At 41.7% G+C, this 16,520-nt stretch overlaps 1 protein-coding gene across 1 annotated transcript in view; it reads left to right on the top strand.

Moving 5' to 3' along the window:
• The window catches only part of thrab (thyroid hormone receptor alpha b), a 171,753-nt gene that overhangs the window by 64,141 nt on the left and 91,092 nt on the right, over nucleotides 1-16,520 (top strand). Inside the window, exon 3 of the mRNA XM_085466833.1 lies at nucleotides 1,997-2,071. The gene's annotated coding sequence lies outside the window, so the exon portion shown is untranslated. The remainder of the gene's footprint in view (nucleotides 1-1,996; nucleotides 2,072-16,520) is intronic.

The raw sequence follows: 16,520 nt of genomic DNA, 5'->3' as shown, positions 1-16,520 counted from the left end.
AGTATTGAGTGGACTTCAGGCTAGGAAGTATATGTCAAATTGAGATAGTATTGACATTAAATAATAAATGAGGAGAAGAGGAGGAGGAAAAGTGTCCATTTCAAGAAGCTGAAAACGCTTTTCTCCAAATCTCAACTTTCTTTAACTGACTGCAAAGTTGTCTACATCATTCTCTGACTTTTTTTGTTGACACTTTCCAGTTTTGTAGTACAGTCAGTTCAACATATGGAGACATACAAACAAAAGCATTACTTCAGGCATTTCCTATCGTAGGGGATCGTGGAGACATTAAGGGCTTCCTTCCTTCTTCAACGTCTTAAAACACTTTCAAATTTCTGTTTCCTTCCTCTTTCTAATTTTTTATTTTTATTTTTTACCATGAAGGGATTTTCTCATGTGTTCTTGAACCCCCTCTCTCATTCAGTTTCTCTCTTCCTCTCTTTCTATTTCCTCTTCTGCCTCTAACCTCTGTCATTGTGTGCCAAGTAGCTGTTGTAGCCAGTATGCATTCTCACATTTGTGGGCATTACTGTCCTCATGGAGCTTTATAGGGAGACAAACTGTAATGAAATGCTACAAGGATGCTGGGATGTATTTGTCAACAGTATAGTGTTGTCTACTAAAGTATTCATTTAGGTGTCACCAGAGAATAGACAAGCTGAACTAAACATCTTTCACAGCCAAACCTCAGACATTAAAATGAGACATTGCATGCTGAGTCACTGCTCCATTGCATAAAGTCGAACTTGTGCAACAGAGTTTACTTTTGTTAAGTTACTGTGGTTTTATAGGCATAAAGTAAAGCGTCATATCTGTGGAAAATTGAATATTTTGGGGAGAAATGTGTTTGAAAGAATTAATAAGTGTGAAATGACAGGATGTAGATAAGAAAGGAAGGAAAAACAAAAGATGGGCTTATGATGACACTACATGCGGAGCCATCAGGGGTTTTCCTGTCTCAAAATTGGCCTTTGGGGAGTGACTTTGCATCTAATGTTGATTGGACTGTGTGCACTAAAGGCAGTAGGTCTGTGTCATTTTATGTGACAGAAATCTGTGTCTGTTATGCTTGAATAAATGAAACCACAATCTATAAAACTGGTTAAAAATATCTAATGCCAGTGCTGAGGTTTTCTGACTAAAACCTCTTAGGAATTTTAGTGGCTAAAATTCCCCTATGTATGAAAAACCCTGGCCATATGCTGTGCAATAGTGGCTTTTGCTTTTTAACCAATTAATTGGTTAAAGTTCTTTCCCCCCTGTTCCAGTCCACATTCAGCTCTTTAGCTTGTGTACATACAGGGTTGATGTCGATCCTTTTATCTCACTTAAGTGGCCCACATAGTAGCACAAAGTTTCTAACCTGAGATGATATGTAGGTGAAGATCAGAGTCAGAGCCTGCTCCAGGAAGCAGATGTCTGCAGCATCTGTCTGATGCGAGACTTTCAACGTTCACTTCTAGTCTGACTGCAGCTAACATAAAACCAGTTATGCTAGCTGCAGGAGGACGTTTCTGCGTCCGTTACAGCATGACTGTGACACAGACCCATACATAAATGTTTGGCTTTCATGTCGGTCTCTGAGGTAAACAGGCCAAGTCTCCTGAGGCCAGAGTTAAAGAGTTAGAGAGAAAAGAGAGAGAAGGAAAAAGAAAGTGAGACGGAGTGGAAGAATGGGACAATAGAAGAAAATGAGAAGGAAAGGAGGAAAAAGGTGTGTCGAAGGAGAGTAACGTCAGGTGGTCAAAAGAAGGATGGAGTGAAAAAACTAGTTCTTCAATGTGAAAGAATGAAAGAATTGAGGAAAGGAGAGAACAAACAGAAAGGACAGCAAGAACACTGAGCCTGAGGAATGAGGACAAAGGGCAAGGAGGTGCCGTTACTGGCCTTTGTACCGTGTACCTTTGTTTGTCTTCTATATATTATATCCCTGCATCCTCCAACCACCACCTAAGCTTTTCATCCACTCTGACAATCCTCTTTTTATTTCTTCCAGAACGGAGGCAAGGCGGACTACACAACGCAAGAGGCCTGGGGAAATCATTAACTCCACGCTCGCGCAGTATGACTGGTAGGCTGTGTTCTGCCTGTCTTCTTGTGTATTTAATAAATGTATGCTTATTATGCGAGTGTACACAGCAGAGCCTCAGCGAGCCGCTGGCTTGTAGCCGGTGCTGTTTGTATAGCCGTTCATTATCTAATTGTAGCAGTGCCCACATGCCCACTTTGTCTGCTTGGTCCCACTGATCACTTGCTGGTCTGATTACATAGATGTAATTTTCACAGAGAAACGGTTCGACACGTCGGATTCACTGTGTGAAAACAATGCAGTATTATCATAATGACACAGCACCATCACCCAAATCTGCAGCTCTCCTCTGCTCCGCAGAGCTTTATGGCGAGTTTTTCTCTCACACCATGTCTGCAGCTCTCGAGAAACCCAATATTTCATCCAGTTCTTCTTGACCAAAGGGGAAAACCCCCCACTAATGTGCCACCTAATGTCATGGATTGGACTATTAACAAGTGTGTGCAGACTGACTGATTTATGTAAACATATTCATCTGTCAGAGGAAGAAGAAGCTCAAGCACCTGATGATTTGACACTTGTTTTGCATCACGTTTGCGCCATCATCCTTCACTGTGAGTCGTGTCTCGTCGTAATGACAGAACTGAATATTCGGGACTTTTAAGTTTCCTTCTGACTGGAGGGGATGTCTATAAAATATTTTCCATTCTTTGTCTTACAAATATTAATCAGCAGCAGTACATTCATCTGCTGCAGATCATTTATATCTGACAGAGCTGTCACACATCTTTTAAGGTCTTATTGCCTGGAATAACACTAGATAATAAATTGATCATCCAAGTAAATCAGCTGATCTTACTGCCAGGCTCGTCGGGTGATGGCTCAGCTGATACCTTCTATACACGCAGTTGGGTAATGTCATATAGGAAGTGATCGCTGCCTATCCTTGCTACTTCCTGCTTTTTCATGTCTGACACTGATGTGACATTTGACATTGATGTCTGCTCTGTTCAGTTTCTGAAAAATATATCTGTTTAGTTGTTGCAGTGTTCTGGTAGGTTATAAATATGCAAATATGTACGGTGGATTTGTGTACGTTGACAGTTGTATTTAAATTTGTTTGAGTCATTCAAAGATTAGTTTTGGGTCAAAGGTCTCCCTTCCTCTCCCGTCCTTTCCTCTCCCCTTTCTGCACAGCTGGGGAGAAAGGGGAAGCATATAATTGCAGTTTAATCCTCTAAGTCCCTGCAGAGGAGGGAGGCAATGCATAGCGGCATGGACAGAAGAAGACAGAACAGCCATCGGAGTTGTTTGGACAGATGTTTGCAAGCCAAATGGGGACTCCTGTCAGTCACAGGTTGAAAGTGTGCATGTTAGATGGACACGTAATGTCGGAGCATTTGTAACAACAAAAGAATATTGAACATTTGACTGACTCGTTGTTTGGTAGCTTTTGCGATCAATATACACCTCAGGAGAAGTATTCTTTTATACTCTGAGCTTTTCTCACTTCTATTTCTTAATTTTAGTGAAGAGGAGACAGTAGAGCAGGGAGATGGAGCATCAGATGGCCTTGGGTTAGAATCAAAACCAGGCATCTGCATTTGGCCCCCTGTTCAACCACTGAGCGAAAACAATACCCCAGTAGAAGGGGAAAAAAAGTCTGTTTTAAGCATTGACTTGTGTTGTAACTGATTATGATACTGCTGTAAATAATTGACATTCAGGATGCTCATCCTCGAAGGTTCGTGATTCAGGTTGAGAGATTGGTTAAACTGTCCAACAACCAGGTATGCCAGGGGTGTCCAGGAATCTGTGTCCTGCAGGTTTTAGATATCACCCTGGGTCAACACACCTGAATCAAATCAGTTCATTACCAGGATTGAAAGCCTATTTGACTCAGAAAATCCTGCAGATTTGACTGATCACTTGGTTTATTAGTTTGGCATGTGTAATAAAATATTAAGGTAAACGATTCTTTGAAAGGCATCCAAAAACATACAAGGTATGTTTGCTCGTCAAACCGAACCTTCATCAGTCATAAGAAAAGTTATTTTTGTTATAGCGTAAAGCAAACCTGCAGTAAGCAGCCATCCATCTGATATACATTCTGCATCCTGGATATGGGAGTATGTGTTTACTTGCTCACCTAAGCTATAGAATATATAGCAGCTGCAATAGAAAATGAAACCCTGTACTCTATATCATCCAGTGAAGGTAGAAGCCTCAGGTTGTAAAACATGCTCCCCTGTCAGGACAGCCTTTTCTGTCATAATGATCCGCACTGTACTGCATTTCTGTGTATGCTGTAATTCCAGAATATGTGTGAAGGAGGAGAGATTTAGTCAGCAGGGAAGAAAAATTGGTGAGCAGGACATTTTAGAAGGTGTTTTTAGCCCCAGGAAGCGTGTCTTTGAGAACTGGAGTGGGGGCAGTGAAGGCTTTAGCTACACTTTAAGGTTCAGGGGTTATGTGTGCATGTTTGTCTGGTGGGGTTACTCCATGTATAAGCGCAGCCATGTGTTTATGTGAATGTGTATCTTTAAGTGCTTGTGTGTCTTCAAGTGGAGGCAATCGGGGAGCGTTAGGCAGGGGTACAGGGAGGCGAGGAGGGCGAATCCGTCTCCCATCACTTGGCTACAGGCAAGCGTTCTTAGCACCTCGTAAATCTCACCTGCTGCTACAAGACTGCTGCTGACATAGCTGCTATAGTGCGTACTGTACTCACAAACATTCGTGCACACATGTGGTGTACATGCACATTTCGTAGAGCGTGTTGCATGCAGCACCAGAGTCGGTCATGTCAGCAGCAGGAGTGAAATTGGGAAAATAAAGTGATGTATAATCTGTCTGTTAGCGTTCCATGTTGGAAAATGGCATCTTTTATTGGAAGTGGTTTCTGTTGGAGCAAAGAGGAACAGCTGCTGAACTGAAAATTAAGAAAATCCAGCTGTGCTCCATCTAGTCCTGTTATATTTTCTTTACTCTTTAGTTACATTGATGAATGATATATATGCGCTTGCAAATTTTCAACCTTTTGAAAGCGGTTCTTACTAAAGTTCTTACTAAGCTTAAAGGCGATTTCCAGTCAGATCTTATTTTCTTATAACTCTTATTAGCTGTAATGACACTGCAAGACGATACGTGATTGTAGGTTTTGGTTTTGTAAAGGAGCCAAAAGTTGAGAAAGATTACCAACGCTGCTTCGTTTTCAGTTTCAGTTTTGCCCTTCAAATAGATTTGACTTGGTAGTTTGAGCCTAAGCTCAAGCATCAGTGTCTTGAACCACGTTATAATCAACGACTCTTAACCAGTGTGGACACTCTGCATATCTCGTCTGTTCTCCTTGCAGTACGTTCCCACTCACGAAAACACGTTTTTACTACAATGCAGTTGTGGTGCATCGTGGTAACCACAGATGTCAGAAGTTAAACCCGATTGCAGCACAGATTCCACTACTTGCACGGCGTTGCAAAATCGTGCACAGTTGTGTTGTACCCTTGGAGCTATTGCATTTGCGGAATTTGTGCTTGTAAACACAGCTCACTGCACTCACGTTAGCTCTCCAGGACATACTTTGCATGTAAAAAAAAATGGAATACACATCCTTTACACATTGTGATACCTGTGTGTGTGTGTGTGTGTTTTCTATGTTTAGTTCAAAGTGTTTCTCCCTGCTCGCGCCACTTGTGTTTTTCATTTCTGCTAGCTTTAGAAAGCTTTCCTTGCTCTTACAGTAACTCGCTTCACAGTGGTGACGATCGATCGGTGTAGCCTCTCCTTACACCAAACATCATTTCAAAATGTGCAGCGCTGGGAGTACGGATGGCATGTGCGCATGCAGTGCAAGTGTCGGTTATATATCCGCTGGATAGGAGACAGTGCTGGGTCAAATTAAAGTGAATATTTAAATAACAATAATATCATACATGAATTGAATTGGTTAAGTGCTTCAGAAACGGATGAATGGAAACACGAGCTAAATGTTATCATGTGTAGGAAATTTCTGAATGTTGTCAACGGTCAAAGACTGTGTTTGTTTTATCAGTTGATGCTTTGCATACTCATTCAAACAATTGCTTGTTTGTTATGCATCTGCACAGGCCTTTTTTAACAAGCGTTCAGCAACAGTTGCTGGCTGTTGCAAGTTTAACTGAGTCTTGAATGTATAAATTTATGCATGATCTGATGCGAGTGCCATGTTTTGCAAAAATAAGATGTGGTTTTTCATAATAAATTGTAATCTGCAAAATCCGAGCAAAGTCACTCAACCAAGACTGATCCTACTTTGAATTCATCATATTCATCATCAGAATTCAGTGGTTTTCTTTTGTTTGTTTGTTTGATTTAATATTTATGTTTTTTAGGTATTAGGGTTCAGTCATAATCCAGGTTCAGCATGAATTCTTAGCATTATGCTGCTGACAAAACAATAACCTCTAAAAAAAATGTTTCTGAATGCTTTCCAATAGATTTCAATATCATGTCTTGATTTCCTGTGACAGTCTGTCAGCCCACGTACTTGTCACACTGAGTCAGCTGCTGATACATATACAAGAGTAGTGAACAGTTCACTGGCCACATGGTATTTAAGTGGATTCATGTGATTCGTCTGTGAAGGTTCTCAGTCATCCAGGTCATCGTAGTCAAAGGAGCTTGCAAAGAAAAGCGTCTGGACTTCTTTAAGTTGCTTGAAGACGTTTCACCTCTCATCCGAGAAGCTTCTTCAGTTCTAAGGTCAAATGGTGGAGAGTCCCAGATGTGATTCATGCCTTCTTTAGCAGTACTGTATCTTTGCTGCTCACTAATTGTAGTCTTTGTAATGTTTGTTTATCTATTGGCAAATGTGTTCTAGTACTTTTTTTTATGAGTTCTGCACGGCTTCATTGATAAGGTAGAAACATACAGTTGGTGGCAATGAAACAAATTACCAAGTCAAAAAGTGTAGCGAACCATTGGCATAATGGCATTCAAGAAGACCGCAGTGATTGACATGTGACACTGATTGGCAGCACTTTGGTGCAGTGATTGCCAAAGTGCTGCCAATCACTGCTTCCCTAGAGTGTGGTCACAACTGGGTACCACGTGCTGTACCGAGAATCTTGTGATTGCTTTGGTTGTCAGCAGATTTTTATGGTTAAGCACACAGTTGTTGCCAATTTTCTGCATCTTGTTTGTCAAGATTTCTTCACAAGACACTGAAAGATGCGACACAAACTGGACTGTTTGTTGGCGCTGTTTGTCGCACTTTCTGAAACATTGCTGAAGTGGAAGGCCCAACATTCACTTTCAAAGCCAACATTGAGTGTTTGTAGACAAGTTGCCATGGTCCATGCAAACTATAAGCTGCTGTTGTACCTACCAGCGGACAAAGCAATAACAAGGAGGTTTTTGGTGCAGAACCCTCTTTGTGACTGATTTTACCTACCAGCTTTCAGCAAACTCCAACAGCCACTCGCCAATCTGTTGGGAGTACACATTGGCTTGCCAACCGGCCTCCAGGCCTGTATGGCTGAGGTCTCGTGTTTTCTGTATACAATGAAATGCATCTTGTTATGTCCCGGATGTTTCTCACTTCCAGCATGAAAAGAAAGTTTGATGAGGATAAAATCTAAATGAACCTATTAGATGATGTTAGACAGTGCTTTCGTACACCACCCTCATATGAGTAAATATCTTGATGAAGATTTTTTGTTCTCTCACTCCAGCAAAACTCCAGAGACTTGTTGAGCGAATATGAAAAGGCACCGAAGCGCTATTTCAGGTACAGCCCTTTCTATGTTACATATAGACTTTTTAAAAACTCTAATTGCTGTTAAAAACTCCAGAGGGGACTTCCTTGCCGTTAAAGGCTCTTTCGTCTTGGTCATGCCTGATTGAAAGATGAAATGTTCTTGGGAACTTGTTTGCCGAGAATTCTTTACAGGAATAGAAACAAACTGATTTTCCGATGTACCTGTTTTCCCATTTCAGTTGAAGAAAATTAGTGATGACTGATGTACTGATGCACGCACACACACACAGGCTTGACTTGACTTTAATGGCCACATTAGCAGGTTCAGTGGAATTTGTTTTCGGAAAGTATGACAGCTACGACTGGCTCGAGGTAAAATCTGTTTGCCTGAGGGATTCTGGAAAGAGACTCTCATTATTCCCATTTAGTCTGAGCTGTTTATACATGAAAGAATACATGTGCCGGTATTTGAACAGGTGCCTATAGAAGTTTTATTTGTTTTTAAGCAGCGACCGGAGTAATAGTTTAGTGCTGTAGTGCTCGCTTTCTTTCCTCGTTACTCTCACTCACAGCAGAAGTGTTGAGATTGCTGCACATAGTGTCACTGCCACTCTTCTCTCTGGCCTATTTTTCACACGGCTGTGCGGAACATTGATGGCTTACTCAGTAATGGCAGTTAAAAGCCACCAGTCCTGTGTCTGTCTGTCACCCACACAGATGTAGATGTCTGAGCAGATCTGTGTGTGTGTGTATGTGAGGCATAGACACAAACACATTCATTGACAGAGTAAATAAGAATCCTTCTCAACTTTTGTGGCTTATCTCGTTCTTCTGTTGTGATAAGAAGAAAGGGGTATTTGTGACGTATTTGTGGCCTTGAAGGGAAATTATCTCAAAAGTCATCTCTCCAAAATGGAAAATGTCAAAATGAATAAATGCCAGTACAGTACCACAAATGACAACAAAAATAGTAGAAGCTTGTGTCTACAAATGTGTTCAATGAACCTTCACTCCTCGGGCATGTTGCTTCAAAGCTGAGCAGCCATGAAGGAAAAAACCTTGGTCACTTTTTAAATCTACATCTCTAATGTTTAGGAGCCAGAGACAAGACAAGACTTCACTTAAAATTTACAGGGATGTAGATGTTAAATAATGGGAAGATATGTGGATAAATCATGACTTAGTGGTGTCCAAGTTTCTCAGTTAGATCCAGATGTGTTAAATACATCTGGTACGGCTAAAACGGTAGAATGAACAGTGAGCCGATGCACAGAAATCAAGCTGAAGTCACGTGGATGTTTGGGAACTACTACGAAACAAAGCTTACGACTAAGTCAGTTTAAAATGAACAATTAATTACACATTATGACTTAAACATGGACTCCAAGAAGCTGGCAGCCACAAATCTGAGGTACCCATCTAAAGACAGGCATGATAGATTACTGCTAGTATTCTCACTGTGCTGTTTTTGCTGTTGTCTTTGAACATCAATTCTCAAACCTCCAAAAACCACATGCAGACAACCGACATTGGCTACATCTCTGGAAGTGTCTGTGGGTATCTGTCAGCTGGACTAACTAGCTGTCTGCTGCCACCCTGTCCACAGCTCATTGATTACTGAAACCCCCTCTGCTCAGAGGCTATTTGCTAGTGGCTCAGGGGGGCAATGGTTTCCTGGCAAACAGAGTGCGTCCGGGCTAAACTGAGCTCTTTTTTTTTCATACCCTGACAGACGTTTGCTAAATGAGAGATCGAATACATTAGCGCAGAAGGTACACATTTGCGACTGCTGCACTTTGCCGATGCTGCTCGTGTTTTCGAGTGAACATGGTTATTTGCAGTTGTCGTACACAAGCGAGGCCTGATTATGTGGTGCTCGAAGACCAGACTCATTCATTTTCCCTGTGGCATTTTGATATGTGTTTGTGGATGTCATCTCTCTGGCCGCACCGCTACTTTTAGATGCTTTTTTTTTTTTTTACTTGGGAGGAGGGGTTACCATCTATTTCTACACACAGTTGGCATTAATGATCTGTTATGTTAGCCACTAGCAGTGGTACCTTTGGTCTGGCATCCTGTCGGTACACTGTGTATATATAAATCAAGCTGAGCTCAAGGTTAAACATTTTATGTGTGTGTTGGCTGCTTTCTGTGCTGCTGGTGCTGAAATCTGGACAATAAATGGCCTCAGTCAGGACGTTTGCATAGCCTAATTAGCATGAATAAAGTTGGCCTTTTACTTTAATTTTTGCTGTCAGTAAAGTCTGTCTCCATACTTTCTAACTTCTCTTCCGTGTCTGTGGTGCTCTTGTCTTGTCTGTTAGTTCCTACTATTTAGGACAAATGTATATTATTTAAGTTTAAATAAAATGTTAATTTATCTCCTAAAATAGCTGACCCCTCCATCTTTTAGAAAACTGTCAAGCAGTAGTAATTTATTGGTGGATCAGTGGCAGACCTCCTGCTGTGAGTACTGGGACGTTGCCCTGTGGCTTCAGGGTCACTTTGACCTGCCGAGCAGTCAACTTGACCAGCAATAAAATAGTAAGTAGAAATTAGCTAAATCCACAGATCTCATGCAACTCCCTCATTCTTGGTGCCCCTGCACGTCAGTGATGCACACAGAGGTGCAACCAGGTCTACTTCTTTACAGGCTTCTTTACGGATAGATTAACCAATAGACTCTCACATCCACGATGATACAGACGCTGTACTGGTGTGTTGTGGTGAAGAGAGTGCTGAGGCTCCCTTGGCGAACACACCGTGAGAAGTTTGATTATTTAGGAGGGACTCTGAGTAGAACCACTACTCCTCTACTTGAAGGAGGCGGTTGAGGTGGTTCTGCGTCTGACTAGGATGACTTCTGAGCACCTCTTAGGTCAGGTGATTTGGGGTACTATGGGAGAAGGTTAGGGTCAGGGCATTCATCTCTTGGTTGGCTTGGGAACACCTCACTGTCCCCCGAGATGAGCTGGAGCAGGTGGCTGTTGACGGGGAAGTCTGAGACCTGTCTGCTCTCCCTGTGACCTGAAGAAGGGACAGAAGATGGATGGATTTATAATTGCTATGTTTGTGAGGATACACCTATAGGTATAGCATATGGGTTGTTGGTCAGTTCCAAATGTTTGCATTATGAAATCTGCATCAGTTTTTCCTCCCCAATTAACCAATTGTGCACATTTATCTCTAGTCTGATATTCCTCACATGCAAAATTAGCGGTCGAGTAGTTTTCCGTTCAGATTAATATGCAAGATTGGTGCAGGAGGCTGATTGACTCAAAAATAAATTACAGTCTGTGTGTCCGGGATAATTAACAAACATGTCATCCCGTGTGGCTTAATGATGGAGCTCCATGGAACAGAGCAGTAAGACATCAGGCGTCGACCCTACTGTTGTTAGCAGGATCCTTTCTTTTTATGGGATTTATCAGAAAATGCAGATTTTTGTGAGGGTGGCGGAGTAGTGTGCTACTGCGTCATACCTCAGCACTACTGAAGGAAGGAAGAACACCGGCCTCTGCCGCTAATAGGACAGCATTTTCTCTGCACTAATTGCTGAGTGTTGTTTTGCTTAGACTGTGGGATCCACAGTGCGGCTTTTATTGCCTCCCAGAATCCTCGCTGATAATTCATTGAGCAGTAATTATTGTTTGTTTTGCCTTGCTTTCCCACATAAAATCGGTCCGAGGTCAGCAGCTCAGGCTGTCATCAGAAATTTGACTCTCTGAGCGCAATCACATCACATAATGATCTGTAACAAACAAGCCCCCCCACCCATCGCCCTCCGTCTCTCCTGCTGTGGCGGCGTCAAGCGTAATGACTCGTCCTCATCCTTTCCCCACTTATCTGCCAGCTCGTTTTGCTCCTCATCACGAGGCCCTCGGCGGTCCAGCTTCAAAAACAGAAACACACTGATGCCGTTCAGCGCCTGCTTATTAGGAGCGCCGCACTTGAAGATCCAAGAAATTGACCGTTTGTATTAGAGGTGGGAATCACCATACATCCCACGATACGATATTATCACAATAATTAATGCACGATACGATATTATTGCAATTTTTTTAAAATATTTTGCGATATTCAGATTCTGTACATAAAGGTAAACTTTATCAATATTCATTTTATCTAATATCAAAGTCTCGCACTCAGTCTTTCTCTCATTTCAGTCAGTTGTATTGTTGACAAACTTGAACGGTTTGTATTACAGTCTAGTCCAACTTAACTGAATGCAACCATCTGGTACAATTATAGCTATTCTGAACTATGCAATTTATGAAAACTATGCAGCCCCTTCAGCAACTGAAGAATTTGAAAGTAAATTAAAACAAAATATAATTTTACATTAAATAAAAAAGTTTTAAACTTAATTAAAATAAAACATTTCTTAAATTAAAATAAGTAAACTGTCATGTTTATTTCTGCCAAAAAAAAGTTAAACACATTTGGACAGTGAAGGAATGTCAGGATTCTTGCTCAGAAAAAGGATCAACATGCTCTGAAGTCACAGTTCCAGTCCACAAAAACTTTTTTTGTAACAAAATATCGATTTCTGCTGTCCCTGTATCGATACATTATTAGCAAACAAAATATCACGATACTACACAGTATCGATTTTTCCCCCACCCCTAGTTTGTATTATGTCTGTTTATTTTTGCACCCTGCTAAATGTGCTTATGTTTAAGTGTTTTAGCGTGTGCTTGGTGTGTGTTCCCTCTACTATTCGAACATCTTAGGGCTTCATCTGTGACAGAACGTAAACACTCACACACTGTGTTTCATCCCAAACGGCATCTTTATCGCCATGAACAAATATTATGTGTTCAAAAACACACACTTGTGGCTACAGCATAAAGAAATCCTTGCAGCGCTTCCAAAGCGTGTCAGAGGTCTTTCTCCTGTTTTTTTCAGACGTGTCAACATGTATTTTTCCTCTGCGCATGCAGCATTTTATCTGGCCTTGGCCCACAGCTTTTGATTTCCGAGCACGTACAGGGTGGGCCTTTGCTGATCAAACGACCGCGCCTTAACGCGAGCGGAAGCCCTGGACATTGTCCCATCAATCAGATCGTAAATGTCATCAGAAGGATGTGGGATGTGGCGGCTACGGGGCAGATGAAACATGCTGAGGAAGGACTTTTATCCTGCAGGCTGGGATCCAGTGGGAGGTAGAACTTTATTCCTGTTCTGGGACGGTTATATAAGTTAGAGCCTGGTTTCTTTAACTAGCAGTTGGGGCCTGGTTTGGTCTGCAGGCCTGCATCTGGTCAATTCCCACATGACGAGTATATTCAAGTGTGAACTTGGATCCCATGGTTAAAAAATGTGGCTTCTTTCAACGCCAAGTTATAGACTGTGATGATTATGTCCAGTCTTTGTTAGATAATAGCCAGAAAAATAGCCATCAGCATGCTCATGTAGTCTCTATTGTGATGTCACCTCAAAAAAATTCTCACTTTAGTTCGAGTGTCACTGTCACAGTTAGATTTTTCTGGGAAAATAACACAGGAGTTTATGAGAATAGGGCATACATGTAGACAAGGGAGGGTTTTAAAAAGCGATTACATCATAGCGTTTGTTATTTTCCCACAGAAGATTGTATTTTTGCTTCTGGTTATTGCCAGGCATTACAAATTCATGTTGTGCAACTTCACAGTATTGGTTCTGGCACAACTTTATTTTAAGTTATGCTGGAATTTCCGAGGAAACAGTTTGTCAATGTGAATTTTTGGTAAAGTTTTCTATTAAAGGTGTTTTATGGTTTGAATAGAACTTTCAGTGACATCATATAACTCACGGTGTGGCATAAATCCTTTATTCAACAGTAAAACTGTCAAGTTAAAATGAAACAGAAACTTAGATGGATGGAAGGTAAAAAGATCCTTGTCTGAACTCCAAACAGGTGCCTTGGTACAGCAACGGTGAAAAGATGTAATGATTTGAGGACTTTGTTAAAGAGGATGCTGGATTCAATTAATTTTTCGCTATTACAGCATTTCCATTTTAGATTCCCGGGATTAGTGCACACTGGCCGTCACGTCCTGCTGTGCATTTGCAGAGTAACGCATTCATTCAAGCATTTAAATCACATAACCTCATAACTTAGATAATTAGAGCCCACCCACAGCAGGAGTCCGGTCCACTGTCAGTCTGTTAGATCAGCTAATTACCTCAATTACGCAGACAGACACACAAACACAAAACCCAAGAGACCGGTTTTAAGGAGCAAGTCGCTTGGCCTTGGGATCTTTCATCAGTCTGGAGCTTTTTGCTTCAAACTATTGGTTTGCGCTGCCACAAAACTTGAAGTATGACGTTCATAGTTTCGGATGGGGAGGTTTTGCATTTAAAAATGAGCAAAAGTTCATTTTGCTAATTCCTGCAGTAATAAAACCTGGTTCTCCCTATTGATCCTTGAGCTGTGACTCAGTGGTTATCTGCCGTGAAAGTCTTGGGTGTTTTTTGTGATGTGGTGTAAAGTATGGCAGCTTTAGTTATTTTTGTACACACTTTCATTCTCAGTATTTCCCACAGAATGAGATTGTATCGTGTTTTTCATGAAGCAGGGGTTTTTGTATATACTCGTCTGGGCTTGAGAGGGGATTTTTAAATGCTTTCTTTGTTCATAGATAACAATATCTGATATATTCTACCATCCATCAGCTCAACCGCCTCAGACTTGCTCGTACTTGCTTTCTTGGAAGGATTGGTAATCTCAGCAGACTGAAACCTGCTGGTCCATCGACTCATAGCGTGAAACAGTGACCACCCCTTGCTAGCTGCAGTCCATGACAGTAGAGTTGGAGTCTGCGCAACCCTGCGACTCGAGATTCAAAACAACTGAATGGCACTGAGTTCTGTCAAGAGCAGAAACCTGACCTTAACTGTAATGAACCAGACCAGACAGGAAAAACTGGGGTTAGCTGGTTAGAAATAATCTTAACTTTAAAAATACGGTCAAGTAGTGTATCATTATTTCAAATATTTGGAAATCAAAAATTTGACTGTAAAATATATTCAGACGAGCATCAGTATACCTGGGCTGGAAAGTCAAGTTTGTGTGTGGAAGGAAGCAGAGTCATTAGCAGTATTTAAACTGAATGCCTAATTATCTGGAGGTAATAAGATTATCAGCAGCATTTTGCCTCATCTCCCCAGTGTAACCTACCGAGCTTCTCCTCTAACTTTCTCCTCCTTTTCATTCAGGCTTTTATGTTTTCCCCTCACATCTGCCCTTTTCCTTTTTCTTTTTCCTGCCCTCCTCTCTCCTTCGTGTTCCTTCTGCAGGAAAAATGAGGCACATTTCCCCTCTGTTAATCACTATGATCAATGACTGCCTTGCCACCGTGTTGCCCGTATGGCTGCTTTCTGCTGCCTGTGTGCTCTCTCTCACTGCTCTGGAGCAGCTCACGCTCGGAAAGGCATTATGAGCCTGTAACTGACTCTAAAACACGCAGGAAACAAATCAGCTGAGCTGCATGTCTAGCTCTTGTATTCTGCATCACAAGCAGACTCCTAGTAAAAGCCATGTGCCCAGAAATAAATGTAAGATTTAAAATAAATATTTTATGTCAGGTTTTTGTCATTTAATATAAGTTTTATTGATTTTTCTTGGCTTCAGCTCCAGGATTTATGTAGTTGCGGTTCTCTAATGTAGCCAAGCAGAAGGGCAAAGCTGGAATTTCCCCTATCGGAGCCATATGCTGTTACATCCTTGTGTTTGCTCATCTTATAAAACTGCACTTTTACTTTTCCGTAATTCAATTTGTTCTCTATAGACGACAGTTAAACGGAACAGGTCAGAATCTGTCCCTGAACCGCACCAATCTTCCAGTTTTAGTAGATCGTAAGGAAATCTTTGTTTTACTGTCATTTAAGCATATGTGCACAGTCATACATCAGTGGCTAAGCTGTGTGTAGATAGAAAATACATCTTATAGGTGGTCTGCGATGAGGTTCTCACTGTGGGCTGAGTGTGGTTTAAAGGGCAGGCTCGTGGTAAAGCTGCAGAAATGATGAAAATGCGCCACATTGAGGCTTAGAGATATGTCTGCGGTGTGTGAACTCTGACTTTTAATTTCCTCCTCTTCATGCCTAGAAATAGCACGTTGTTGTGCCCATTTTTGAATCATGGTGACTCTCCTCTCCCTGGAGTGTTACTTCATTTAGCACCTCGTCTCGTGCCGTATTCTACTGAGACTCTATCAATGAAACACCAGCGGAATAACAACAAACAGTGTGTAGGTGTGAGCAATGTGTTTTGACACAGCCAGTCACTTTTGGCAGCTGTCCTCCGGAGCAGAGCCCAGGTCTGACGTTTGCTAATGTGCTGACTTTAGCACTCGTGTGTCCTGGTTTTTGTTTTTGTTTTTTCATTTGGTTTTTTTGGGTGTGTGTGTCTGTGAGTGTATTTGTGTGTGTGTGTGGGTGGGTGTGTGCACAGTCACGTAACACTGATGCAAACCTCCAATTGCCTGGGCAGAAAGGGCCAGAAACCAGTGCCAGAAACCTAAGCAAGAATTTCAGAGTAGGCGTGTCGTGGGTATGTACTGCTTTCAGCCAATCGGCTCACGGATTCACCCGGAAGTTGTGGCTTGGAACACGTGTTGTTGTGGCAACACGGGAACTGAAAGGGTTGCAGATGGGGACGGGAAGAAAACAAGCCATTTGAAGCCAGAGTGCAACCTCTGCAGGTCATTTAATGTGATTCTTGGATTTGCAGATACAATTCCACAACATGACAGAGATACTTTTGCACCA

Source organism: Copadichromis virginalis, linkage group LG8, assembly GCF_057382275.1.
Source record: "Copadichromis virginalis isolate Kocher_CV1m ecotype Utaka linkage group LG8, C_Virginalis_male_GT1.1, whole genome shotgun sequence".
NCBI lineage: Eukaryota > Metazoa > Chordata > Actinopteri > Cichliformes > Cichlidae > Copadichromis > Copadichromis virginalis.
This window is presented reverse-complemented; position numbering and strand designations above follow the sequence as displayed.